Raw genomic sequence first — 25,801 nt, forward strand, 5'->3', positions numbered from 1 at the left:
CTTCCCTGACCACCTTCCTGCCACTGGGCCCCTGATGCGGGTCCCCAACCTCCAAAAACACGGGGTAAGGAGTTTGTTTCCCTGGTGATGGGCGGGGCGGGCTTCCGCAGTTCGGTGATGGGTCTTTTTTCCAAAGATCGGGATCCCTGTCCTGGAGACATATTCTACTTTAGATGTGTGTTTTTCTGTGAAATCGCAACTTAGTAAAAATATTTTAGCTGGGGTTATTTGGAGACATCTAAGAGTGGGGTGAGCACACCCTGGCACTAGAAGCCTCCCTCCTGGGGCAGATGACTGTCCGGCCTCTGCCCCTGGGCCCTTCGTCCTTCCCAGCTGTCCTGAGCCCTCCTCCAGCGCCTCCTGTCCCTGCCACACACGGAGTCCTCCTGCTACTTTTAACTATTTGGCATAATTTGCCGAAGAAAGAATAGTGATAGTCCCAGCTCTTCCCAAGGGCTTCTTTGTCCCGTGCCCATCTGACCTTGGCGCTTTGTGGTGGGGCTGGCAGTGACCCTGACGTTCTCCCACACAGTGGGAGCACAGGCCTGCCATACAGCATCGTCAAGGTCAGCAGCCTCCCAGGGGGGTCTACTCCTGGCAGAAGCCCTGGCACCACAGCCAACTTGCTCACAGAGCGCATTCAGTAAGACCAAGGGGGGCTGGGGCAGGAAAGGCTCCTTCAGAGATTCAAGGAGAGTCACAACTAGTGCTCTGGTAGGGCCACTGGGACAAGCACGGCGCAGGCCACTCCTGTCGGCATGAAGAAGGAAATATCAGCAATAACAGTAAAATAAAACCTCGTAATTTGTAGTTGCTATAGAATAAACTGAATTTTGCTGTGTTGTGTGCTGTAACACCTTCCCAGCTCTGTTTAAGGCAAAATATGAAACTGCCTTCCTGCAAACCATTTAACCCTTATCTATCCCCTCCACATCCACCCACCCCCACCCCGAGACAGAGGTTTGCTCTTGTTGCCCAGGCTGGAGTGCAATGGTGTGATCTCAGCTCACCACAACCACCACCTCCCGGGTTCAAGCGATTCTCCTGCCTCAGCCTCCCAAGTAGATGGGACTACAGGCATGCCTGGCCAATTTTTTGTATTTTTAGTAGAAATGGGGTTTCACCATTTTAGCCAGGATGGTCTCCATCTCCTGACCTGGTGATCCGTCCGCCTCGGCCTCCCAAAGTGCTGGGATTATAGGCATGAGTCACTGTACCAGGCCATCCCCACATTCTTAACAAAGTTTCCAGGCATCTAAAAATTCCTGTTTTTCTTGCTAACCAGCTGTAAGGTCACAGAGCAGACAGAAACTACAAAATGTGTTTCTTAAAATGTTACTTTTCAAATGTAAAGTACAACACAAGACATGTCACAAGTTGACTAACTGTTCTTTATTCTGCCTTCTGTACCTACTGCATCAGCCTAGATGCATAAAAAGTACCCCATTTTCTTTGTCCTTTGCTCAAAATTAGGAAACAATTCCACTGAGCCCGTGATCACATTAAATAAAATCCTCCTGCAACACCATCGTTCTCTCCAGATCTCTAATTTCCCACTACAGGCGGGGACCAAGAGGAAGCAGGGTGCTGTGGCTGTGGGGGCTCCTGGCGGCCCTGGAGAAGAGAGCAGGCTCTGCAAACCTAGGAGAGGAGACGGTGGGACGTCAGCCCCTGGGCTCCCTGCTCAGAGGAGCTGGCGCCAGGATTCCCAGTGGGTGGGCTTGGGGAGGAGGCCGGAAAGGTTGGCACAGGGGAAAGTGTGGGGCCTAGGAAAGCTGTCTGCTTATTTGGCTAAGAGGGGTGTGGGGAGGGTCGGAGGAGATCTAGTGGCCACTGGAGGCGCAGGGCAGCCCCGGGAGGCAGGGCTGTGGGGCCCAGCCACGCATTCCACAGCCCTTCCCTCTACAGGAACAGAAGTGAGGACACAGGCACTCAGCATGGCAGGGAGGGAACAGGAAGGTCTGGTGACAGCTTCGACAGTCAGGATGGGGCTACAGAAGACAGGGGTGGTGGTGAGCTAGTGAAGGCGCAGGAGGCGGCAAGGAGGGCAGGGTGTGCTGGGGTGCCAGGTCGGACAAGGCTCCAAGGAGTGGGTGGTGCTCAGGAGGACTGTGCACCCAGGGCCTGGGGTAAGGGGCAGATGCCCAGGTGCTCTAGCATGGCAAGGAACAGGGGTAGTCCCAGGAGATCCAGATGCAGGAGGCTGTCGGCAAAATTCTTTCCTGGAAAGCACAGCCCGAGGCCGGAAGCTTGGCCCTGGGCAGAGGAAGCCCCCCTTGGATCTGCCTCGGCGGTGGTGAGGAAAGGGCACCCACAGACCCCACATGCCTGAGATGATGAGGGTCACATGAAAGACTGAGAAGCTTCTGAGGGTCCCTCCCCTGCATGTCTTCTGGGTGGCCTGCTTTCCAGCAGGCCGTGGGCCAGTCCACATTAGGTCAAATTGTTAAAAACAGCCAGATGGCTCAGTATGTGTGGGGGATGGGATGTTCGAGGGGGGCCCAGGGCAGTTGGGAAGGAGGAAGGGCCCTGGGGCTGGGGCTGGGACAGTTGGCTCCTGTGGGTGCAACAGCCCGGGGCGTGCTCACTCCCCTCGGCTTTGTAAACCAGGGCTGAGGGAGCCTGCCTCCCTCTGACGCCCTCTCCCTCAAATCCCTCTGCCAACGTGTGGCTGAGAGTGTGCCCCAGTTCCCTCGCCCCCTCCAGGCAGTCCCACTCCACCAAGAGCAGCTGCTGCCCTGCCCTCTCCTGTCTCCTGACCTGGGCACCCACAGAGCTGGGCCTGTCATCACATTTGTGGGGCTGAAGCTGAGCTGGGAACGCCCTTCCTCAGTCAGTCCACAAATATTTACCCAGAGCTTACAGTGCTCAGTGACCTTTACAAACAGCAACTACAGAGTCACGTGCCAGGGCACAGTGATCCTGGGCAAAACAGATGGAAACCCCTCCCTCCAGGAGATCATCAAGTTAGGGGGCGCTTTACAGCATGGTCAGGCTGGCTGAGTGGTCACCTTGGGGCAGAGGCCTGAAGGAGCAGGGGCAGTGGACTGGGCAGCAACTGGGTGAAGAGTGTTCCAGGCCAAACCACATGTCCAAAACCACACTGTCAGAATCAAGAGATCTTAGGGCCAAGAAGGGCCTCAAAATGGAGAAGCAAGGCTGTGGGCGGTGGAGGGCCTGCCAGGGTCACATGAGAGGTGGGGGCAGGACAGGCTGGAGCCTTGCAGTAAGGAGCTGCTTAGAGCTGGGAGTGGAACGCAGCTTGTTTCCTGCTTTGGCTGTGAGGCGTGAAAGGCAGGCGGGCTCCCGGCCAGCACGCAGTGACACGCAGTGACTGTGCAGTTTCCAGACCCAGACCCTGAGCTGAGAGGCCTCAGGGCTGAGAGCGAAAGGGCCGAGACCTGGGATCTGCAGTGAGTGGGGAGCACAAAATGACCCTGGAGGCCACAGCTCCAGAACCGGACCATGGAGGATGGAGGAGAGATGCCCAGCACATTCTCAAGTGGGAGTAGCAACACTGTCATTCCTCTGCACTGGTGTGAGCCGGAAGCACCACCCTTTCTCACCCGGCTCCTGCTCCCCCTTTCCAGGGGCTTCTGTGGGAAATCCCAGGTCCTTCCTGGGACTGGTCTATTTACATGTTTGGAAACCACAGTGCTGACCTGACTTTAGAACAATATTAGTGGGCCAGGCACCCAGAAGACCAGTGACCCTAATCAGCGATAGCCGTAAGAAAGGGCTTGGAGCGCCGGGCGCGGTGGCTCACGCCTGTAATCCCAGCACTTTGGGAGGCCGAGGCGGGTGGATCACGAGGTCAAGAGATCGAGACCATCGTGGTCAACAAGTGAAACGCCGTCTCTACTAAAAGTACAAAAAATTAGCTGGGCATGGTGGTGCTTGCCTGTAATCCCAACTACGCAGGAGGCTGAGGCAGGAGAATTGCCTGAACCCAGGAGGCGGAGGTTGCGGTGAGCCGAGATCGCGCCATTGCACTCCAGCCTGGGTAACAAGAGTGAAACTCCGTCTCAGAAAAAAAAAAAAGAAAGGGCTTGGAGACAGGGGCCGGTCCCGGTGGCTACCCCTGCAATCCCAGCACTTTGGGAAGTCAAGGCAGGCAGATCACTCGAGGCCAGGAGTTTGAGACCAGCCTAGCCAACATGGTGAAACCCCATCTCTTCTTAAAAAAAAAAAAAAAAAAAAAAAAAAAAAAGCCGGTTCACATCTGTAATCCCAGCACTTTGGGAGGCTGAGGTGGGCGGATCACAAGGTCAAGAGATCAAAACCATACTGGCTAACATGGTGAAACCTTGTCTCTACTAAAAATATGAAAATTAGCCAGGCATGGTGGTTCATGCCTGTAATACCAGCTACTCTGGAGGCTGAGGCAGGTGAATCACTTGAGCCAGGGAGTCAGAGGTTGCAGTGAGCCAAGATCTCACCATTGCACTCCTGTCTGGTGACACAGCGAGACTCCATCTCAAAAAAAAAAAAAAAAAAAACCACCAATTAGCCGGCTGTGGTGGTGTAGCCTGTAGTCCCAGCTACTTGGGAAGACCTGAACCCAGGAGGCTGAGGTTGTAGTGAGCCGAAATCACACCACTGCACTGCAGCCTGAGCAACAGAGTGAGGCTCCATCAAAAAAAAAAAAAAAAGAAAGAAAGGGCTTGGAGACAGGGTCCTGACCCCAGAATTCCGATGTTGCCAAAGCAGCCACCTCCGGTTCCTCAGTGTCTGACCGGAAAGAAGCAGTGGGTGGCCACCCACCCGGGCAGGGCAGGCCCTTCACCGCCCAGCCCCACCAGGAATCCAAGGGCCTCTGTTTACTGCTGTTTTCTGGAACTTGTTTTGATCTACAGAAAGAAATCTGCTGACACACCCACCTCCGTGCTCTCTCCCTCCAGCAGAGCAGAGGTATTTTTAGACGTATTTGTAGAGGAAGAGAGCAGAACCCAGGCCCAATGCGAACCCTCCTTATTGTGGGCACAGCTCTGGCCCCTTAAGGCAGGACAGACATACCTGCGTGGTTGTCTACCCTCAGCTCACCTCTCCTTAAATACATTCCTCTCCCGAGGAAGATGAGCTATGCGGAACTTGGCGGCCAGCGGACTTCTACAGAAGGAGCCTCTGAAACAGAGTCCCTTTGTCCTTGAAAACCCAGGGTGGCAGGGGCAGCTCCAGACACAAGGACACAAACGAGCCTTGCTCCCCTTTGTGATGGGGAAGCCTATGCTTTGCAGACTCCTATGCTTTGTATGTCGACCATTCTCCATGCTTAAAAAATATGTATTTAACTTAATTAATTAATTTATTTTTGAGACAGAGTCTGGCTCTTGCCGCCCAGGCTGGAGTGTAATGGCTCGATCTCAGCTCACTGCAACCTCCGCCTCCCGGGTTCAAACAATCCTCTGCCTCAGCCTCCTGAGAGCTGGGATTACAGGCGCCCACCACCCTGCCCAGCTAATTTTTATACTTTCAGTAGAGACAGGGTTTCGACAGGTTGGCCAGGCTGGTCTCAAACTCCTGACCTCAGGTGATCCCCCCTCCTCTCAGCCTCCCAAAGTGCTGGGATTACAGGTGTGAGCCACCATCAGGCAATATACATATACACACATATATATACACATATATATACATATATATATTTAGAAGGGGTCTCACTCTGTTGGCCAGCCTGGAGTACAGTGGCACAATCACAGCTCACTGCAGCCTCAAACTCTTAGACTCAAGAGATCCTGATGCCTCAGTCTGCCCAGTAGCTGGACTACAGGCAGGCATGTGTACCTGGCTTTTTTTTTTTTTTTTTTTCCATTTTTTGTAGAGACAGGGTCTTGCTGTGTTTACCAGGCTGGTCCCGAACTCTTGGCCTCTAGGCAATCCTTGCGCCTTGACCTTCAAACGTGATTGGATCCTACTTTCTTGAAAAATAAAATCAACCATAGTTTTTTTCTGGGATTTAGGAATGATGTGTGTAAATTAAAAGAGATTTTCAGGCCGGGCCCGGTGGCTCAAGCCTGTAATCCCAGCACTTTGGGAGGCCGAGGTGGGTGGATCACAAGGTCAAGAGATCGAGACCATCCTGGTCAACATGGTGAAACCCCGTCTCTACTAAAAATACAAAAAATTAGCTGGGCATGGTGACACGTGCCTGTAGTACCAGCTACTCAGGAGGCTGAGGCAGGAGAATTGCCTGAACCCAGGAGGCGGAGGTTGCGGTGAGCCGAGATTTCGCCATTGCACTCCAGCCTGGGTAACAAAAGTGAAACTCCGTCTCAAAAAAAAAAAAAAGAGAGAGATTTTCAGACCAGAAATAGAGAAAAGCAAATTAAGACATAAACTCCGCATGAGCAGTGGGGAAGACCCACCTCTCAGTTGCCTGGTGAGATAAAGAAGGGGCTGGGTGACTCCATGGCCCAGTACCATAAAGCAGCAGGGAAGAGTCACTCCATAGGATTCATGAGCTGCCCCACTTTCTAGAACATTCTGACAAACAATTCCCTTTCCACACGGTTCTTTCAAGCCAAATCACCCCACCCCAACCCACCCCTGGGGATGTGGTCAGGACGAGGCCGATGAGGCAGATCCTAGAGACAGCTGCACTGGCAGAATCTTCTGCTGGCGGAGATCGGGCTGAGCAGCCTCCGGGGAGCAAGCCTGGGCTGGCCACATCACCACCTTCTTACTGAAGGTCGGGTGGCACAGTCACCAGTTTTCCGAGAAGCACAGGGAGGGGTGCGTGTCGGGCCCAGCCCTGCCTGCTGATGCCACCTGACCGACTGTCTCCCGGTTGCCAAGGGGGCCTGTTTTCATTTTGTTTTGTTTTGCTTGGGGTGTGGGTGTTAACCAGGGAGAGGTTCCTGGCAGAAGTTCCTGGCAGATGCCATTTTCTGTTTTGGTTAATAGGTCCGGGGTCCTTTTTCTACCCTCCACCGCAGGGACCAGGGATTCCTCATCACCCTGTACCCTCTAGCAAGGGCCGTGCCCGCTACGCGGTCCAAAGTCCTCTCCAGACACTGGGGCCCTGCCCGCCGTGCGGAGGGCTCAGCAGTTCACCAGGTTCGCTTCCAGGCAGGCTGGGGGCCTGCTTACAAATGCGGCAACAATGCAACAATCCATCAGTCATCAATCGATAAAAATCCTCTTTCTCCCCGCCCCCACCCAAATGCTAAATAAGCCCACAGCCCGCCTGTCGTTGATGGCAGATACTGCTTTCCGCACAAAATCTTGATTTTACATTATTCTACAACGGCCTTTCCCCACTTCATCCATCCTGAACACACTTCTTGAACGTTCTACCCCGGCAGGGACGTGCGTTCTCAGGAACCACGTCCCCTCGCCAGGCCCCTGAGAACAGTCACAACAACGACGCCTGCCCCCGAAGCGCCCAGGCGGCTCCCCGGGGCTCACGTGGTCACCCACCGGCTCCCGGACGCTATCAGTCCGCGGCAGGGTTTTCCGACCAGAAAAACCGCCCGTCCGCGTGTGGGGCGTTCCGCGACCCCTCGCCGGGCCGCGATAACTTTCCGGGCCGCCCCGCCCCCACTCCGCACCGGGGCGCTGACGTCACCAGCCAAGCCCGAGGCTTAGCCGCCGCCCGAGAGTCACGCGCACCGCCCGGCGAGACGCGTCCTCTGCAGAGATCCCTCCGCCGCCGCCTGGAATTTTCCAGATGTCCTGCCGGTCCTTCTTTCGAGCCTCGGCGGCGCGGGGTGACCTGAGATGACCCTGGCGGCTCCCGTTGCCCACTCAGGAGCCCCCGCCCCCACCCCCACCTCGCTCCAGCCCCTCTCGAGGGAAATCGCGCCCCCTGCCCGACCCGACAACACCTGGGAAGAAAAGGCGTCTTCTTCCTCATGGTGTCCCCCTCCGAAATGTCACCTTGACCGCTGTCCTCAATCCCAAGAAGCACTGCTAAGGAGAAGCGGGGATAAACTGGTGTCCTTGCGTGGGGGGAAGCTCCTGGGAGACCGTGTACTGCCCGGGTCGTCTCCCTGGGCAGGGTCGGGGAGGGACTTTTTTTCTGGCGGCCGTGGAGGAATCGTCCCGTTGAGCAGTGACCCCGGTGACGCGGCAGAGGGCTATAAAAGCAAAAGTTGTGGCCGAGCCAGCAGGAGTTAGCGCCAGGGAGTGATGCGCGCTTGGGTGTAGTTGTGGGGGAGGAAGTGGGCAGTTCAGGGCCTCAGAGGGGAGTTGGGGGGAGATGACTGAGTTAGATGAGACTGGGGGTCTGGGGGTGCGAGGAGAAGGAAGGTTGGCAAGGAGACGGAGACTAGGTCTGGGGGCACCACAGTGCGGCAGGCTGCGTGGAAAATACCCGCAGGAGCCCAAAGGGAGGGCCATGCTCCAGGCCAGGCCGTCCCTACTGCCCGCTGGAGGGGGAACTTGACCTCTGAGACGGCGCTGCTCTTGCATGGCTGAGCAAGCCTCAGTGCCCTCGTCTGTGTGGGAGGAGGAAGGCAGGGAGAGAGGCCAGGAGGAATGGGCCGCCGCGGCCCTGGAAATGATCAGGAAGGCGGGCAGTGGATGCAGGGCTGCAGGAGGGCCGGGAGGGCCGAGCTTCAATTTGTCCACGCCAGCAGCCCTTTTTATTTTCCAGACCAAGGGCTGTGAACCCGCCTGGGGATGAGGCCTGGTCTTGTGGAACTGAACTTAGCTCGCCGGGGCCCAGGGTGGTATGTAATTTTGGCTCAGCCTGGGCCCAGGCCCAGGCTGGGCCCAGACGGGTGGAGCGTCCAGGTCTGGATGCGAAGCCAGGCCCCTGGGCGGAGGTGAGGGGTGGTCTGAGGAGTGATGCGGCGCCAAGGCGCCATCCTCACCGGTACTGGTACAGCACCTGGCATGTTTGACAGGCGGGGACTGCGAGGCACGCTGCTCGGGTGTTGAGAGCAACATTGACCAACGCTTTATTTTCCAGGTGGCAGTGCTCCTTTTGGCCTTCTCTCTAGGTTTGGCGCTAAACTCTTCTGTGAGCTCACTCCACCCCTCCTTCTCCTCCCTTTAACTTATCCATTCACTTAAAACATTGCCTGGTCGTCTGGTAAGCCTGGGATAGTAGCCGAGTGGCTGTTGGAGTCGGTATTGTTGGAGGAAGAAAGGCCTTCCCGCTGAGGGGGGGTGTTGCTTGCCTGCAGAGCGGGTGGGGAGTGAATGTGCCCCCTTGGGTGGGCCCGCAGCAATCCAGCTGAAAGTTACAAAAATGCCTCATGGACCACGGTTTGTTACTGTAGTGTTCCTCATGGCGAGCAGATGGAACCGGGAGACTTGGAGCCCATGGCCATTGTGAGTCCTAGCAGTGCAGGAGGGGAGAGCCTGGAGGAGAGAGCCCGCCTCAATTGATGCCTGCAGATTGAATTTCCAGAGGCTTAGGAGGAGGAAGTTCTCCAATGTCGTGTTTCCAGGCATGCTCAGGAAGCCCTGTATTCAGGAGGCTACCATTTAAGGTTTTCAGATGAGCTTGTGGGGGGGCAATCTTAAAAGTCCACAGCAGATGGATCCGGCTTGAGGTGCCATCGGCTTTGAATAAATGTTTGTTCCGGAGCCATGAATGCCAGCAGGCACCCCTCCTTTCCTGGGGTAAAGGTTTTCAGATGCTGCATCTTCTAAATTGAGCCTCCAGTCATACTAGTTCAGTGCTTGGAACCTTGCTTCAAGAAGATTCCTAAGCTGTAGAACATTTTAACGTTGATGCCACAACGCAGATTGATGCCTTATAGATGGTTTGCAGAAGGAGCCCCATGACCTCTCGCCTACCCACCTGTTTGCCTGCCTGCCTGTGCATTGCTCGGAGAAGTTCTTAGCCTGATGAAATAACTTGGGGTGTTGGAAAGCTGTTTAATTTTAAATGCCTTCGACGGGGGATATATTAGAGGAAGCAGATTGTCAAATGGAGGGTGTGTCAAATGGAGGGTGTCATTGTGTGGTGCTAAACTCTGGGAGGGTACACGTTGGTCATTCTGAAATCTGTGTGTGGGAAATAGCAGGTCTAGTTTGGGCATTGTGATTGCATTGCAGGTTCCTAAGAGAAGGGAATGGTGGGTATGCCGGTAGTGCCCTTTGGATCTTGTTTCGTTTTTTTCAACTTGAATTTTGTTAGATTTCTTAATACTTTTTTAGCATTCTAATAAGAGGACCCTGAGGTGGGAGTTGTGGGGGATGGGCAGAGGAGAACAGCTTGGCACTGGTCACGTGGGAGTTGCAGTGTAGGGGTGGGGGTATGCAACTTGGCATTGGTACTGGGAGGGATGGGGTGAAGAAGGGGAGAGGGTTGGTTAGGTATCTAGTGTGGGGTGCTGGGGGTGGTAGGAAATGCAGGTTTAAGGGAACTCTGGGGCTCTGGTGAATTTAGTGCAATGGGTGAGCCAAGAAAATAATGTTGGTTAAATTGTTGCTTGGAAGTGAAAAGTTGCTTAGAAACTTTCCAAAGTGCTTAGAACTTTCAGTGCAAAAAAACCAAAACAAAATTGTTTTGCTTTGCTGCAAGGTGGGGAAGACTGAAAAAGTGTAACTGAAAATAGATGATGACACACAGTCACCAGTTTTCCGAGAACCACAGGGAGGGGCGTGTGATGCCATCTCACAGGCAGAGTAAACGTCTTTACCAGCTTCCTCCTGGTGGCCAAGGCAGCCTATTTTAGAGGGTGGTTTTGTTTAGGGTGTGGGTATTTCAAGTGAATTAGTCACTTGTCAGACTTGCGTACGCAGCATCCTTCGCTGTCTCTTGCCAGCTTCATAGGTGGTCTATCTGAAGCTGTGAAGATATGATCTTTCACAGGAGCTGGAAGTCTTAGAAATGGTAAATGCCTACATTGTGGGCTTTTAACATATTTAAGGGACCACTTAAGATGAGTTGAGATAGGCTTCTCCGGATTTGTAACTCATTTGTCACAGATAGCTTGTGATTGAAAATTATGAGCACAGTGAAAATGCAGTGAATTTCAAGGGATTTCATATGTAAATCGTGCCTTAGAAACACATAATTGTCTTTTCTGTAGTTGGTAAATATTAATCATGGCAAAATTTTTGCATACCTAGTATCTTCGAATCTAGTCTTGGTAACGAACCAAATAACCTTTTGTGATCACTGTAAAATTACTATAATATTTGGTAGCAGACAGAATCCATGTACCTTTGCTAAGGTTAAAATGAATAATTTATTGTATTTTTAGTTTGAATGTTTGTGCTTTTCCATGATCCAAGACTAGAGGGAAAACTAAACTGTCACCTAATGGTTTGGAAAACAAGAGCTAAAAGGGGAAGGGGATGAGGATTGTGGGGAGGGAGTGGGTGAAGTGCCTTTACTACGTGTGTGATCTGAAAACTCTACTTGTTTCTGAGCTGCATCCAAGTTGATAAAGTAATACCAATGGCTTGTTACCATGTCCCTCTTCCCTTTAAATTTCACTTAAAATGTTTTAAAGCATGGATATTTTTATCCTTGGGATCTGTCTTCTGGGTTCCATTTTTTTCCAGTGTTTAAAAATATGTTGACATGGTAGTTCAGTTCTTAACCAGTGGCTTGGGCATGATACAATTACTGTCGTTGGAATTTAGAATGTTATTAGTCATGCATGTATGGAGAAATATTTTCGGGCATGCTGTTGCGAAATTGAAACTGTAGAAGTGGGTGCTTAAAAGTATTGGTATGTTGCTCTGTATGGTAAGAACTAATCCTGTTGCATCATGTACGTAATGACTACTCACTTTTCTTCCCCTTTACAGCACAAATAAAGGTTCAAGTTCTAAACTCATTAGAATTGTTGTATTGCTATGTTCTATTTCTCGACCCCTATCACATTGCCTTCATAATGAAGTTGGATGTATTTTCATGTTGTAGATTTAGGTCTAGATTTGCTAGCTTCAAGTAAGTAAGGCCATATAGGAGAGCATGGTAACCATAAATAGAACTGGTATTATCCCAAGTGGTCTGCAGACTGCTGGGTGGGTGGGGAGGGATCTGCTCTCTGTTGGGACTTGGTAATCATTTGTTTGAAATGTGATGAACCTTACTCAAGCCAATGAAGGCGAGTGTGTAGGTGGGGAGTGCTTTGCCATATTTTAAAACATTACCTGGTTAGAGTTCTAAGTGGTACTTATTTTTATTTGGTTAGGGAAAAGTCTGAATAAAAATAGAATGGCTATATAACATGTGTATTACATAGTTTGAGCCTTTGGAAGGCTGGAATGTATCTGGGATTTGGGTCTAAGTATATGCATAATTATCTCACTAAAGAATGTGGCTTGTTTTTTCCTTTTGGTGAGTGAGTGAAACGTCTGGGCTCCCTTGTGTGTGTGCTGCACTAAGAAAGACTGTGTAAAGGCATGAGCAGAAGCACATGGACTCTGGAGGATGCATCATGGCTTGCAAACTGCCTGTGTTCTGGGTGGGACTGTTCTGTCCTTGCCCTTATACTGCTCTTCTGTGTTACCTCTTAGGATATAAGCTTTTGCCTCACAGGAGACAAACTTTGGGCTTAGAATGGAAGCCACTGCCAGGTCTAGATTTGCTAGCTCCAAGTAAGTTAGGCCATATAGGAGAGCATGGTAACCACAAATAGCACCGGTATTATCCCAAGTGGTCTGCAGACTGCTGGGTGAGTAGGGAGGAATCTGCTCTCTGCTGGGACTTGGTAATGATTTGTTTGAAATGTGCTGAGAAGGAAGGTGCTTGATTCAAAGGGAGGCGCAAGGGAGGCTTGTTCTACTCAACCTGGGTATGTTGGCCTAAGAAGGAGAGATGAAGGCTGAACTGGGACTAGCCAGGGGACCAGCACAAATGGTGGGGGATCATGACCTGAAGGATTCTCTTCTTACCATGAGCTGCGGGACTGGTCGCCGTCTTTACAGCTGTGTCTTACTTGCCTGTGCTGTTGTCTCTTGGTGACCCCTCCACATGTCACTACTGGCTGAGCCCTGGGAAGAGGAAGTCACTGAGCCGCCCACCCAGCAAACCTATCTGTACTCATGGCACCGCCAAGATAGGGCTCTGCTGTGTACAGGCTCCAGGGCCCTCCTCCTGCTTGCCACTCCTTTCCCTGGATGCTCTAGAAATAATCCAGGCCTCCTTTCTTGTCTTACCCCTTTGCTTTGCTTTTTACCCCAGCACCTCTATAACCACCTTTTCTTCTTTTTAGAACCCTTGTTTCTTCTCTTGTTTTTTATGATTATTACAAAACTCTTGCTTCCATACTGGAAAGTAACTGCTATAGATGCCTCTGAGTAAATGGTGCTATCTCTAGCAACTGTGGCATGCTGAAGAAGAATTGACTCATGGGGTATAAATGTTGGGGATTGGAAGTGGTTATGAAGTGGCACTTGATATAGGAGCAGAGAGGTGAGGCCAACTGCTGAAGGCTCAGCTCGCCACCCTCCTTGCCTCCACCCCAATCCAGGGCCTGGGCCACAGTCTTTGCCTTCAGTTATCCTCAAATCAATTGAGATGGACAGGAGGTGTTGATGGCAGTGCCAGCAATTATCACTAATCAGTTTGCATCCTCATGCATGGATCTGAATTCAGACATTCTGTGAATTTCCAGAGGTGTGGGTAATATCATGGAATTCAGTGAGTGGGCATGGCTGAGCTTTGCAAAATAAAAGTTATGGGGTGTAAGAAAAGCAAAAGTTGAACTTGAACTTCTTTTAAAAAGGAAAGTACCCTGAGAGCCAGTATTGGTTGAGGTTCCTCAGTATGCCAGGGTTGGCGACACAGAACTGCAGGAATGGCCTGTGTTACAAAAAGGAGATTGATTCAGCTGCCTTTGGTGCATATTATTATTGTCTGTGACTGTTAAGGGATTCCAAGGACCCTTAATGCCAGGCTAACCTCTCTCCGTGCAGTGAGGTCTCTGGAGGAAGTGTTATCCTCTGGCTTTGTGTGGTACTCATGGTGCAGTGCTGTTATGAAATGAAGACATGCCCAAATAGGCTTACAGATATGATATGTTTTCAATGTTCATATCTAACTAACAAAAATATACTGATACTATTTGGAAATGGTAACAGGAAGATAGCAAAAGAACTAAACTTACGAAAAGATGAACGGGTACATGTTCCAAGGCAGGTGGCCGTGATCTTCCTCTGAGTGAGGTCATCCCCTCCAGCCCCTGCCAGCCTACTGGTTAGGACAGCCTGCCGCCACCCTCCTGGACCCAAAGCCATGCACTGCCTTTCCTCTCTTTTCTTTTAAATAATTCTTCATTGAGTCCTAATATGTGAAAGAAAAGTTTACTGTAAAGTTTGCAAATAAGGAAATTTTTTTCCAAAGTCCTCAGTAATCTTACCATTAACAATTGTTATGGGCATGTTTGCTTTTGGAGGATTTCTTTTATATGCATGGAATAAGTGCATTTTTATACAAAAATGAGCTGATGCGATAAATTCTGTTTTGTGACTACTTAATATATAGTGAACACCTTTTTAAATGATAACAGAATGTTCCCTCGAGTGGCTATATCAGTGTAAACAATCTCATTTCAATGGACATGTAGGGTATTTTCTAGTTTTTTTTTTCTCTTAGAAAATAATACTTGCGATGACTTTCCTTGTAGCTCAGATTTTATCACGTCTCTTTTTATCTCTTTGGGAATGCATAAGTACATTTCGAGAAGGAAATGACTCTGTGAAACTCTGGCTAAACTGTCCACCAGGGAGAGATTGTTCAATTAGTGTTCTCACTAGTGAGGCAAACCTGACGCCTTCCCCTCTTCCTCAGAACCTGTTTTGTCCAGTCTGCTTCCCCTGTAGGTGTGAGCATTGCTTGTCTGCTGGGAATTGAACATCTCTACTGTATGTTTCTTGGCCATTTGTTGGGTGGGGGGGGGGGATGTGTATGACTTTGTACTTCCTGATTAGGCATTTTTGTTTGTTTGTTTGTTTGTTTTGTTTTTTAAGATGGGGTTTCACCATGTTGGTAAGGCTGGTCCTGAACTCCCGAACTCAGGTGATCCGCCCACCTTCACCTCCAAAGTGCTTGGATTACAGGTGTGAGCCACCAGGCCTGGCCGGGTAATTAGGCATTTATCTAATGGTTGTTTTGTAAAAACTATTTGCATATTAAGGATATTAATAACCTTTTGTCATATTTGATGCAATATTTCTTTTCCAGTTTCTAGATTGCCTTTTAATTTCGTGTTTCAGATAGATAAAAGTTACATGATTTTCCAGGGTTAGTTTATTACTGTGGTTTCTGAACTTGTTATATGTAGATCTTTTCCACCCCCAGAGTACATAAATACTAATCCATACTTTCTTGTGAAACTTGCATGGTTTCATTTTTTACATTTAAACCTTATTCAACCTGGAGTGTGTTGTGGAGTCTGTGTGTGTGTGTGAGGAGGTGCATGGTGCTCTCAGAGCCCACCTCCTATGGCCAGAGAACCCTGTCCTGGGAGGGTTGCTGTCACAGTGAGAGGGTTCACTGCAGAAGACCTCGGGGCCAGGCTGGTGTTTCCTGAATGGGCTCCTGGTTGTTGCTGGTCCCTGACTCTCCGTTTCCCCATCTGAGTAGCTTTGGACCTAATAGGTCGCTGAGCTGGTTCTAATCCTACTTGGCAACTTTATGACTGGGAACAAGTTACTTAACCTGCCAGAGACTGTCTGTGAAATGTGGGTAAATGAATGTAGATGTTTGGCAGCAGCTACTCCTTGAGCTCTTATAGTGAACTCTCCTGCCTCTGCCCTCCTTCTCCACCTCCCCTGGGGCCCAGGTCTAGCCACTTTCTCCTGGGACCCTCGCCCTGTTCTGTGGCTGGCTGGTTGCCTGCCTGGCCCTGGACCTTTCATGCAATGGGAATCAGAGTGTATATCCTGGTCTGGTCTGTTTCTACACTTAATTTTGTTTCCACTAATATTTCCCTGTACCGGCATAGTTCACAAACACATTTGAAAGGCTTTTTCTCAGGATTCTTAATCTTCCCAAAGGAATTCCCATGGATGGGTTCCTAGAAGTCTATGAATGCTCTGAAATTGTGTGTATTTTTCTGTGGGAAGCATGACTTTCATCTGCTTGTCCATGACCTCAAAAAAGATCATGAATGGAATGATTGCATGATTTTATGCTAATGTGCTTATATTACAGGATATTTAGCCCATCTCTTTAGTTGTTAAACTGTTTTGACTATTTAAATTGTGCAGCTGTGAGCATCTCTGTAAATTTAGTATACATGTGTATCTCCCGGAGTGGCACTGTCTGGGCAGTGAGGACTTACAGTTTCATAACTCTTCACAGACTCAGGTGACTCCAGAAAGCTACACTTTCTGTTGTGAGTATGTTACATTCATTTCCCTACAAAGCTACTAACATCAGATTTTTACAATTTTATTTATTTGTTGCTATGTGAAAATTTTTTGTGGTGAAATGCATATAATGGAAGTTTACTAACTTAATCATTTTTAAGTATACATTGAGTAGTGGTAAGTATGTTTCCACTGTTGTACAGCCAATCTCCAGAACTTTTTCATCTGGTGAAACTGAAACTCTGTACCCATTAAATAACCTTAAACATTGCATTTCCTCCAACAAAACCGAAACTCTGTACCTATTAAATAATATTAAACAATCGATTCCCTCCAGCTCTGGCAACCACCGTTCTTTCTACTTTCTGTTTCTGTGAGTTTGACTGTTCTATGCACTTCATCTCAGAGAAATCATGAAGTATTTGTTTGTGACTGGCTTATTTCCCTTAGCACAGTGTCCTCCAGATGCGTCTATGTTGTGGCACGTGTCAGAATTTCCTTCCTTTTTAAAAGAACTGAATAATATTCTATTTTATATCTTATTTTGTTTATCCATTCACCCATTAGTGGACGGGTTGCTTTCAGCTTTTGTGAACAATAGTGTTAAGTACAAATATCTTTATTATTGTATTTACAACTATGATGCTATAATGTATACACATCTTTTTGAGATCTGATTTTCAGTTCTTTTGGGTGTGTAACCAGAAGTGGTATTTCTATTTTTAATTTTTTTGAGGAACCACTGTATGTTTTCCATAGCAACTGCCCTATTTTACACCCTCACCAATAGTGCACAGGGGTTCCAAGGTTCCCACATCCTCGGCAGTGGTGGTGATTTTCAGCTTTTTTTATATCAAAGCTATCCTGTGAATGTGAGGTGATATTTCATTGTCGTTTTGATTTGCATTTCCCTAATTATTAGTGATACTAAGTGTCTTTTCATATGCTTATTGGTCATTTGTATGTCTTCTTTAGAAAAATGTCTATTCAAGCAAGTCCTTTGACTATTTTAAAAATTAGGTTATTAGGGTTATCGTTGTTGACTTGTGGGAGTTTCTGTTAACCCCCATCAGATACATGATTTGCAAATATGTTCTCTTATTCCGTAAGGTTGCTTTTTCACTTTGTTGATTGTGTTCTTTGATGTACAGAAGTTTTAAAATTTGAAATAGTCTAATTTCTGTCTTTTTGCTTCTGTTGTCTGTGCTTTTGGTGTCATATCCAAGAAATCCTTGCCAAATCCAACATTATAAGGTATTTTAGTTGTTTTAGTCTCTATATTTCTGTATTCATCTCTTTATCCACTCATCCGTTGATGGGCATATAGGTTGGTTCCATATCTTTTCAATTCTGAATTATCTGTGATCAGGTGTCTTTTTGGTATGGCTTATTCTCCTTTGAGTAGATACCCAGTAGTGGCATTGCTGGATTAAATGGTTTTTATACTTTTCTGTTTTACCACAATTTTCATCTGCATTTTTCCTCTTTGACCACTGAGCATGTGAAATTCTCATACTGACCTTTATATGATCATGAACTCTTAGTATCATTGGGAAAGCCACATTTGCCGCTTATGATTGTCAACCTTATCCTCCATTTCTCCTGTTATTGTTGATGCAAAAAGTATCTATTATACCAGGACTTCAAAAATCAGTCTGATAAGCCTTTGAGAAGTCTAATAATAATAAGTGATAAGTCTGTTGAATTTGCTGCTGATTACTTTTTCTTTGTAGCTAAACAGGTATGTACTCCTGTGGTTACCATGAACACTCCTCTACATTTAAATTAATGATTTACACTGATGAAATAGCAAAATTTTAATTACTAAATACTGTCTCCGTTTTTTTTTTGCTCCAGGTCTGTCAATATTAACTTCTTTTAATTTTCTTTTTTTTTTTTCTCTCTCTCTATGTGTGTGTGTGTGTGTGTGTGTGTGTGTGTGTGTGTGTGTGTGTGTGTATTTCAATGGCTTTTGAGGTACAAGTGGCTTTTGGTCATATAGATGAATTCTATAGTAGTGAAGTCTGAGATTTTACTGTACCGGTCACCTGAGTAGTGTACATTGTACCCAATATGTGGGTTTTTATCCTTCGCTCCCCCCCTTACCTGCCTTACTTGGAGTCTCTATTGTCCATTATGTCACTCTGTATACCTTTTTGTGCCCGTAAGTTAGCTCTCATTCATAAGTGAGAACATGCAGTATTTGGTTTTCCATTCCTGAGTTACTTCACTTAGAATAATAACCCCCAGCTCCAACCAAACTACTGAAAAAAAAAAACAAAACATTATTTTGTTCTTTTTTATAGCTAAGTCATATTCCATGGTGTAGATATACCACATTTTATTTATCTACTCACTGGCTGATGTGTTGGTTCCTTATCTTTGCAGTTGTGAATTGTGCTGCCATCAAGTGTCTTTTTGGTATAATGACTTCTTTTCCTTTGGGTTGATACTCAGAAATGGGATTGCTAGATCAAATGGTTCTTATAATTTTCTGTCTGGATCTATTTCTGGAAATTGTAGGCTCTAGTTTTTATTGTTATTGTTAATAAAATGCAATGGCATTTAATGATCATCACTTTTCATTATGCTTTAAAATCTAGTAAATGAAAGCTAGAATACTGTACTCTTCTAAGGCAAGAATATTCTCTCTCTTTATTGGAACTCAAATACACAGAACTGGGTAAATCTTTTGGTTCAGAATATAACATGGCTCTCTTTCATTTGCTTTCCTTGATTGTTTTTTAATAATGTGGTAAGCATTTCCAAATCTTCTATCCAATATAAAAACTAGGACAGTACAGACAGTAACCCCTTCCACTCATGTGGTCCCACCCCACCCGCCTTCCCCTGCCATTCCTGCCACCCCCTAGGCCATGGTAATAATCATCCGGAATCCTGGGTTTATCTCCCACTTACTTTCTTTTCATATAACTTTGTAAAGGAATCTGATCTAAATGTGTTTTTCAAATTAAATATTTATATTTTAGTTGTTCTTAGCTTATAGAAAAGTTATTATTTTGGATGTAATCTTATGGAACATTCTCATTTAATATGGTAAGATTTATCCCTTGCCCATGGGGTATTTCATTTAGTTTATTTACTGGATAGAGCCCATCATGTGACCGTACCTCAGTCAGTTCATCAATTTTCCCATCCATGGTGACTGGGTTGCTTCTCTTACTTCTGTCAGTGTCCTTGTCGAAGTGACATGTGGGTGTTTTCTCATTGCACAGAGTTGAAAGGTGACTGACAAGGTTGGCACTACCAATCCCCCACACTCCAGATGTAGCCAGTGTTACCAGTTTGCTGGGTTTCCTGCTAGACTTAACATTTGTATCTTAAAAAGATGTTGCATTGTGCTTCTTTTCTATAGAAGTGGGAAAATACTATTGTATCCTGTACATTATTGATTGCTTTTTTCATTTAATAGTAGGGAGATGCCTGGGAGTGTACACAGAACTTTCCTCACTGTTTCCAACTGCTGTGCAGTAGGTCTGTGAGTTATTTAGCCATTCTGCCATTAGTGGAAATTTACAGTATTTCTAATCTTTTGATATTACAAACAATACTGTGTGATCATCGTCATACACAACCCCTTGTGCACAATGCATGAGTGTTTCTCAGGGTAGGTACCAAGAAGCGAAATTGCTGGGTCATAGGATATGGGTCCGACGTTTTCCTCTATTCTGCCCTGTTGCCTTCCAGAGTAGGTGTCCAGCTTTGCACACCTGTGGATGAGAGTATCTGCTGTTCATATCTTCTGCGATGCTCTATATATGAAACTTAAATTTCTGCTAGTTGCTTTCTTTGATCTATCATGTATGCAATGACCCACTAAAACTTCAATTGGTATGATAGATTCTAGTCATCTCTTTGAATTTAGCATTCCTGGGATTAATGCTAATAAGGCTCCCCAGGGTCCAAAACATGTAATCAAGTATAATTTTATCAAGGTATAATTTTTTAAATTGCTCTTGTCATATGACTTCTGGGGATGCCCAACTCAGTGCTCTGCACTGGGTCACACTGCAGCTTTGTCATCTGCTTATCCCTGCATTGAAGCACTGTCCTGAGGGGACCAAAATCATGCAGATTTAGGTAAGTCCATGGCTGATGTTACTATATTATGTGTTCTTATAATGGCTGAGGCTGTGGAGTGTATGAACTTATAAATCGCTAGTCTTGTAATGAAAAAACACTATAGAAAAAGGCCATATAGAAGATGAAAGTTCCTCTATAATTCCCAACCGCTAAGATAACTACTGATGACAGCTTCATTTATATTCCTTCAGACATTTTCTGGCTGTGGATATCCTGAAATTTATCCAATTATGCTCTGCCCTAAAATGGAACCATACAATGTGTACTATTATTTTTGTGGCTTTATAACATATAATATTGTGCATGTTGGTGTGGTTGTTTTAACCATTTTCCTAGTGATGGTTTTGAGGTTATTTGCAGAGTTTTCTAGCCATCGCCAAGAGTGCTGCAGGGATCTCTTTTGCGTTCCTCTGGGTGCAGAGCTGAGGCACTCAGAGGCAGTGCCCAGAGGAGGCAGCATCTGTAGGTGTCTTCACCTGCTGTGGCTCTTGGCACACCTGGTCAGTGACACTGTTTTGTGAGATGGGTTGAAAGCATCTGCTGCCAAAATCGATAATGCTGGTGCTCTCAGGTGCCGTGGAATTCACGTAAAACTGCTTAGTGTCCATACCAGAATCAAGTATAACATGGTGCCTGGCTAAGCACAAAACAGTAATGGATCCTGCAGGTCCCAGTCTAATTCCTGATATCCTTTCCCCTAAGCGGTTTTAATAAACAACAACAAAAACAACCAAACTATTCTAGGAACACAGCTGTGACATTTGTAAAAAAGCGGTGTTTGATGATCTCTTATTCACTTGTCTGTTTAGTTCGTTGAAGTGTTACCTGGCATTCTGGTCTGGGAAGGAGTGCTGTCTGTACCTGTCCTCCGCTGGGCACAGCATGGCTGCATCAGGGGCTAAGTTCATGCTCTCTGTCCTCTAAGGGGCCGCCACATGCCAGGAGCTCAGATGTGAGCCCAGCCCTGGCTCTTACTCACCTCATAGGGTCACTGGTAGGGGCACAGGGAGCTGAACACTGTGCACAGCGAGCCACCACTGGCTCAGCATCTGCCCCGCTGGACTTACTACTTCTAGAAGGCAATACCTGAATTCCTCTGGCCTCAGCTACTAGAGTGACTGGTGCACTGTCCCTCTTACTCTTCCATCAGTGTGACAACTATGTGACCCATCATCTGTGTGTCAAAGCAAGGCCCTGCCTTGTCCTCTACTCCTGTGCTGACCCCAAAGGCAGATGCTCTGCTGGTTTCCTTCCACTTCATTTCACCTGTTAATAGATGTGCAAAAACTGTTCAAAGCAATACATACCTGCACACGTTCGAACTTCAAACCCTGTGAGTGATTCAGTGGCATCTTTCTCTAACCTCCAGCCTCCCTTCCCACAGAGGCAGCTATTGTGGCCAGTTGCTGCAGTTTCTTTCCGGAGAATCTGTATGTATAAAGCTATACAGGTGTGAGTATACCACATAGCCTGTCTTGCACTTCGGACTGTTGAGTTACTGGTACATCTAGGAGAGCATTGCATATCTGTATTCATGTCTGCCTCAGTCTTTTCAACATCTGTGTGGTAGCCGTGTTTGAATTACCCATTCCCTTTTTGGGGAACCATTAAGTTGTTTCAGCAGTTTTTACTGTGGGTAAGGCTATACCGCATATCTGTGTTCATGTGTTTTTATGTACATGGGCAAGTATATCTGCGAGGGAAAAGTTTCCTCAGGAGGAATTCTGGGCACAGCACGTGGAAATTTCTGAATATGATGGACACCCCCAGCTTCCACCATAGGGAGCTTGGTCCCATTGACATTTCCCCACACCTTCGCCTGGGCTATGCTCTTAAACTTGGTTATTTATCAATGTGAGAAGGGAAAAATAGTATTTAATTGTAGTTTTGAGTTGTATTTCTATCGGGTTATATATTTACTGATACATATTAAGGAAATTAACCCTTTGTAAATACATGCCTGTTTTTCACTGATCTTTAATTTTATTGTAATATATTGCTCTTCAGTTTATATATTGATATATATATACATATGTATACATACTAATTTTGTTTTATGATTCCTGGATTTTATCAGTAGTTCAAAGAGGCTAATCCAGCTGAAGCTTTTTTCTTTTTCTTTTTTTTTCTTTTTTTTTTTTTTTTTTTTGGTTAAACCCCATGTTTTCTCCTCTCTTTTTATTTTTGATTTGGAGGGCTCTCTCTGGACTTAATTTTAGTGTGATGAGTGACAGGGTTAGTTAGCCTGTTGCCCTTACACCGTTTTCTGGCTAACACAGCTGTTAACTATTGATCTGTTTATTCATGTGCCAGTTCCTAATGGTTTTACATAGTGTCATCTGTACTTTTAAAAAGCAAAAGGAAAGCCCCACCTCATTATTCTACTTTTCCAGAAGTCTCCAGGCTACATGTTTACCTTAACCTCCCCTGTGACGTCTCCATGCCGTTGTCTTCTTACAAAAGAATAAGGTATGTCTTTCCGTTTACTCACATCTGTTTAATTTGACTTTGCATTACACAGAAAGCTGGTCTTGGTCTGTCTACCTTGGCGTCTAGGTGTCCTCACTGCCCCCAGCAGACCCCACCCCCATCACGGAGTACTTTTATTTATATTTTGCTCTGCCTAATGGTCACTAGTTACTGTCACACTGATAGTGTCCAGTTCAGTGGTCTTTGCAGTTGAGATGATCCTATACACAAAGTCTTGTTAAAAATGCCAGTAAGTTCATACAAACCCAGCCTGCACCCAAGGTCACGTTCGGGAGTTGGGCTGGGAGGGGTTGCTTTCCGAGCCTCTGCCACTTTGTAGCTGGCTCTTCTCACTGGGAAGTTCTGTGTATCCGGAATGTCTGAGTGGAGTCCTGTTCCAGTGGCCAGCACCTGACCCCTGTGCCCAACCCCTGAACGGCCTTTTCCTGCTGTCCACAGCCTGCTGGAACCTTTCACAAAATGTACTGCATGCTTTCCTGTCTTACGAGGGGTGATAGAGACCAGAATTTGCCATTTCTTCGAAGCCTCAAGGCCACTGTTGTGAACACATTGTCCTGTCTGGTGCACGGGGGTTTTTTGGAGACTGCTGAGCCAGACCTGGTTGTCCCCGCCTTAACTGACCATCTTCAGCAGCACTGCGGTTCTGCTTAGGAACCTACTCGGCTTCCCCAGGGTCAGTCCACTCCTCTTTCACTAGGCTCCTTGTTCTACAACAGAGCTGGAACCAAGGTGCCTGGAGCAAGATGGTAAAGACTTGACTTCTGCTACTTTCCTATTTCACAAATAAGGCAGAGGCCGCCTGCCTCCACTCCAGAAAGATGTGTATGGGCTTTAAATATATATATTTAAATGAAACACTGTTCTGTTTTCTGATGAGAATTTTTTCTGACTTTCTGTTGAAATAGGGTGGGGCGAGTTTCTGTTCCCTAAGACACTGTCGTGCACACATCTGATCACTTCCTTAACAGCAGTTTCTTAGCAGTGAAATGACCGGCCCAGAGGCTGTGAGCAGTTTGACTCCTGTTGCCAAGCGCCCTCCTTGCAGGCAGGCAGAGCCCATGCTCCCAGTAGAGGGTCCCCATAGCTGGGCCTGCACCATCTTTGTTTTTATCTTTGCTGATTTGAAGACAAGAAATGGTATCTCAGTATTTTAATTTGCACTTTAGGACTCTGTGAGGTTGAATGAATACTTGCTGTGTGTAGTTGATCTGTGTATCTGCTTTGGACCTCACCAGTATTTTCACTGCTTTGTGAAAACTGCTGAGGACATTTACCCTTACATATTACAAAACGTTGTTCATGTTTGTAGTTTGCCTTTTAAGTGTTCAATCTTGGTGATGGTTTTAAATTTTATAACCAAATCTATCCATTTTTATTATTATGGTTTCATACTTTGGCGTTATACCATATTTTTTCTGGTTCCTTTATGGTTTTGTTTTTGACATTAAACTCTAATCCATCTACAAGTTACCTTGGTTTAGAACATGAGGTGTATGAATCCAATTTAGTTGTTTCAAATGGTGACCTGATTTTCCCCAACACCATATACTGAATCATTCTACTTTCTTTATTGATTTGAATGCCACTTGATAATTATAAACTAAATAATTTAATAGTCCAGGTGCGGTGGCTCACTCCTATTAATCCCAGAACTTTGGGAGGCCAAGGTGGGTGGATTACCTAAGGTCAGGAGTTTGAGACCAGCCTGGCCAAATAGTGAAACCCCATCTCTACTAAAAATACAAAAATTAGCTGGGGTGTGGTGGTGGGCGCCTGTAATCCTGGCTACTTGCTGAGACAGGAGAATCGCTTGAACTGGGAGGTGAAGGTTGCAGTGAGCTGAGATTGCACCATTGCATTCCAGCCTGGGAAGCAAGAGTGAAACTCCATCTCATAAATAAATAAATACATCTGGCATGGTGGCACATGCCTGTAATCCCAGCTATTCCAGAGGCTGAGGCAGGAGAATTGCTTGAACCCAGGAGGCAAAGCTTGCAGTGAGATTGCACCACTGCACTCCAGCCTGGGAGACAGAGGGAGACTCCATCTCAAATAAATAAATGAAAGTAAATAATTTAATAGGCGTCTTTTTATGGACCTTCTGGTCTGTTCTGCTAGATCTGTCTTTCCTTGTGCCAACCCAATGTTTTAATTATTTTAGCTTTCTACTGACGGATTTTAATATATAGTAATATAGGTTCTTGTCATTCTTTCTAATAGTGTTTGAATTTGTATTGGAATTCCATGACAATTATAACCATATTGTGCTACTGAGGACCTGAGCTCTCTGTTCATTTAGGGTAGGATGATTTTCATATTTCTTGGGAGTATTGAACTTCTCTTTATGTAGGTTATACACATTTATGACATTTATCGTTCAAAATTTAATATTCTGTATTACAGTTGGATATGTTTTTCTGTTAAAATTTCTGATTATGGTAATATATGGTAAGACTTTTAAATAGATATGCTTTGTTTCATAAACAAACATCCTGAACTTCACTATTGGGGTCAGTTGGGAGGCAAAATAATGTCTTGGCTAAAAGTACAGGCTTTCAAGTCAGGCGGCCGGGCTCTGATCCTGCACCCACCACTTATTTACTTTCTGCCTCAGTTTCCCCATCTATAAGAAGTAGGATGAGAGTTAATGAAATAATACAAGCATTGTGCTAGTCACTCTTGACAGGGAGTGAGCCCTAGTCCCTTGGATATACCAAGTGAAAAACAGTCACCTTTGATGATTATATTATTCCATTTTCCATGCTTCTCTTTCTGACGTGTTCATACTACAATTACTGTCAAGCCATGAGCACAGGCGGTGGTCTTGTTCCTTCCTGACCTACCATAGTAGTGGAATCCATCAGCAAATGGAGGAAGAGGCATGCCGGACGCTGGGCACTGCACATAAGCCCCCTGGCAGCCTTTTTCATGTCGCCCAAAGGGGTAATTGTCCTGCTGGCGGTCTGTAAGATGGGTTAGG

The sequence above is a fragment of the Saimiri boliviensis genome, chromosome 6 (genome assembly GCF_048565385.1).
Source record: "Saimiri boliviensis isolate mSaiBol1 chromosome 6, mSaiBol1.pri, whole genome shotgun sequence".
Lineage (NCBI taxonomy): Eukaryota > Metazoa > Chordata > Mammalia > Primates > Cebidae > Saimiri > Saimiri boliviensis.